The sequence below is a fragment of the Oryzias melastigma genome, linkage group LG11, assembly GCF_002922805.2.
Source record: "Oryzias melastigma strain HK-1 linkage group LG11, ASM292280v2, whole genome shotgun sequence".
Taxonomy (NCBI): domain Eukaryota; kingdom Metazoa; phylum Chordata; class Actinopteri; order Beloniformes; family Adrianichthyidae; genus Oryzias; species Oryzias melastigma.
In genome coordinates this window covers 18,735,453-18,739,644 of record NC_050522.1, presented here as the reverse complement: position 1 = coordinate 18,739,644, position 4,192 = coordinate 18,735,453, and positions in this window count along the sequence as shown.

Below are 4,192 nucleotides of genomic sequence, written 5' to 3'. Positions count from 1 at the left end.
AGCTTCTGGGCTCTGAGATTGAATGATATCATGAAACAAACTCCAATTTAAAGGGATGTTTTAAAGCTGTTACAAAAGTTCACTCACATCAAAGACCTACTTTGATTAAAAGGGTGTTTTTAACATTTTCTTATGGAAACTTTCATTCGTAAATTGCATTTTGGAGTGTTTCTTTATTCAAATTGTTATTAATCAGAAGCAGGTGAAAAAAGGCAGTTTGAAAAAGCTTGTATTTGTGATGTAAAAAATACACTAAGTGGGCTTCAAGCTTTATGCTGCGCTCCTGGGAGGAAAAAGGGGGCGGGGTTGCTCCACTTGAAAAATCCCGCCCACAACTCAGAGTTGAATTACTAGTGAACTACTGCCACTCTGCAGAAACTAATGTATTTTAAAACCTTATTTTTAATAAAAATAGCATAATCTTAATTAAAAGACCACTGAAAACGCTTTTAAAATGGCTCAAAAGATGATCGGGTGGGTCTTTAAAAAAGAGGGGGCATTTCATATCTCACAGTTTTTCCATTCTGAGCTTGTTACCTCATATGAACCCATTTTTGAAAATCTAATATGAACCTGATTTATTTAGTGGCCACAAGCTTGAAGTTTTAATGATTCACTTGAGCAAAAAAGGCAGAAATCCTCACATCCATTAACAGCTTCAGTTCAAACACGAGTGTACCTGAGCAGAAGTGGGAGATGGGTTGTTTCATTAGATTAATAACTGCTGCAGCTCAGTTCTTGAAAGCTAATCAGTGGTTTGAACAGAGAGGATGAGGTTCAGCAGAGACAAGTTGGCTCTGAAATTCTCTGTGTGTTCATTTTCATGCTTTTGTTCAACTGTTACTCTGGTTTTCTTCAAAGTTTAATCAGTTTCCCTGAAGTTATCGTCACATTAGCTTGTGGTTGGTGATCATCACAACTGCTTCCTGTTTGCTGATTTATACTCTTTCCTCCAAACAAAATCAAGCTTCTTTCTGATTATTCTCCAATTAATTCTGGAATATTGTTTCTAGCTTTGTTTTCTCTTTGCGATGGAGTTCTGCCAACTCCATACAGAGTAATATAGTCACCAAACTACACTACTATGACACATGCAACACTTGTGTGTTTAAATCATTAGAGATTTTTTTTTTTTTTCGTGGGTTTATTACAACCTAATTGTAGTGTATTATGAATTTTAAGGAGTGGGTTTCACTACCAAACTTCTGAATCCACATAATTTTGATTCACAAATTCCTCTTTTGCATCATTTGTTTTTAAAATTTCCAAGAAAGCAATATAATTATTGACAATCTCATCAATAAATACAGGAAGTCGTACATGAAAAAGTAAAATAAATTAATCTTTTTCCCTAAAAAATACAAAAAAGTCTTTTAAAGAAGAATATATCAGTTTTTTTAAATTTTACAAATATGCCATTTAGCTTTAAAGCCTTTTTTTTTACAGTTTATGATAAATTCTTGAAATTGTTTCTACACTTTAAGATATATTTTAAACCAAATAATTTCTTTAATTGTTTTTCTTAAATTATTCACAATTTTAAGGCTTTATGCTTTTAAATGAACTTTTTTTTTTTTTTTTTTTGATTTTAGTATGTTATTTGTTACTGAATGTTGACAGATGAGTCAATGGCTTGAATACATGGGGCCCTAATAGTGAAGACACCCCCACTTCCACGTAAAGTTACGCCACGAGCGTGCACGCTTCCATTGACATGTAGGTGCTCCACAGTGTGCATGCTTCCATGAATTAGAAGTCACAACCATTTTACATTGATAATGTATTAGTCTCTTTGACAGGTTGTTAAAAAGCATCTATGCAAATGGACCAGAGTTAACCTGAGGCTATTTTTCATTAGTCGTCCCTGGACAAATTCATCTCTATATAAACAAAGTGAAATGCAAAAAAATACAACATACTTGAGTCTTAGAAATACATATCTTTCTTAAAAGGGTAAAAATACTATGTAAATATAAATGAGCAATAGAACCATTGTTAATGCACCATTCTAAAGTTTTACAGTCTGCCACAGCCAACTAGTATCTGCTTCATGTGTCCAGGTCTTGACATAAACACTGGGATGATGCTGCTTTTTCTAGTACTGGCTCTCAGTTACGACATCAGACCTAAGTGAGGGATAATGCAGGGATAATGCCTGACCTTGTAGGGCGTTATCTCGCTTATATCATGGTTACTTATAAATTAAATATACATATTTCATTTATATTCAGTACTTTATCCTTGTTATTTCTTCGATTTAGATCGCCTTTTCACTCAAAAGATGACTATTTGATTTGAAGTGCAGCCCGTTGTCATGGTAACGTGACAACACACCTCTGAGTCAGCTGAAGCAGCGCAGACCTCGTCTGCAGCGGCAAAGAAAAGCGATCTATAAGATGATCGTCACGATGGGGTAAATAAAACATCAGTTCAGAGAGAAAGTTCACTTCTTACCGCTTGTTTTTGTTCAGACGATGGCACCAAGTGGCTGTGAAGAAGCCATCACAGTGATGTAGAACATTTCGGCTATATGAGACTACCATGGTAGAAGTTCATCTTAGTTAAAGCACAGAAACACAACTGACTGTATGTCCACACTTTACAATAGACAAAAGACACAAAAGTCTTTAGAGTTATGGGTGAGTTGAATTAAGGACGAGAAGCACGAGACTTAAGTTCCACATGAAACAGTTCCATTTGCACCTTTTATGTTCATCAATTTTAAGAAATTGTCCCTTTTATATTAAATTCAGCTGTTGGAAAGAGGTTTGTTTGTGTCATGTTTGCGTGGTTCAGAGAGGCTTTCTGCTGCAGCTGCAGGGTTACGTAAATCTTCGCAAACATCTGCGACGCAGATCCCGGACCACAGTAACTCCCACAGAGCTTCTGTTTTTACCTCTGCTGGTTTCCAGCATCCACTCGTCTGAATGTGAGGCCTCAGCTTGTGTTCTCGCTCTCTGCGGTACGTGGGCTGACCCTGGGCAGCCGCGAACACTGTTTTTAGTCACTTCACACCTGCTGCCTGCCCATGCTAGCCTGACTGACTGTTTCAACAAGGGAAGCTGCAGATGCAGAAGCTGATGGGGAGAAAGGGCAGCTGCAGAGCATGAATCAGGGTTGCAGTGTAATGGTGAGGGTGGGCAGAACTCACCTGGTGACCTTTCAGAGGTTTGAGTCAGAGGACAGAAAAATACCTTCTCCTCTACCTGCAAAATTTATTTATTTACTGCTTTAGTGGACATAAGAGCTGATGTCTGTGAAAGTTTTTGGGGTGTATTGACACAGAGTCTCTCTGTGTTTCAGGCTGAGTGCTCGCATAGGACTGAGTACCGTCCAGGTCACTTCTTTTAGGTGGAAACACAGAAGCTTTTACAGATGGCATGATAGGAGGAAAATATCCATGTAAGGATCTGAGGCTCCTGAAACATGAACGTCCTGAGGGACGCTCTGGCAGACAGACTTAATCCAGGTGTGAACATGAGAACAGGAGCAGAACCTGAATAAACAAGTTTAAAGAGCAAACATGACCTGAAGAACACCAAACAAAGAGAGGTTGAGGTCTTCTGGAGGTCACATCAATGATTTATGTCCACAACAGAAAATACATGTGCTGAAATTCAGAGATTACCTGATTGGTCACATGACTCCAGCATCTTATTCCTTTTAACATTTACTGCCTATTATTTGTATGGTGACCTTGAGAGGTTTAAAAAGTGTAACTGTTCCTTATTTTGGCTTTGGAAATGTCTCATACAGGGACTGCAAAGCCCCCCTGTGAGTGAATGGAGACTTGTGGGATTGCTGGGTGATGTGCTGACAGGAGCTGCCACTCTTCATCAGCACCTGAGCCAGAGGGAGCTGGCCTCAGGCTGCAGCACATGAAACATGCAGCCCTCACATGAGACTTCTCATACACCTGCCAAAAAGTTGTTATTCATTGCTGGTGTAGGACCCCATATGCAAGAGACCCGGCTCGTGTCGAAAACCGAAATATTTCACAAATAGACTTAAACATGAACAAACTGCAGAAAAGGGAGAAATAAGAAAAAAAAAGTGACAAAACAGATGACTTGACAAGAAGGAACTGAAAACCAGACTCTAAAATACACTGGGGATCAATAACTTGAACTGACGGCTGTGGATAATTAACAACTTAAATCCAGCATGACTGACATACTGAACCTGAAAGCTG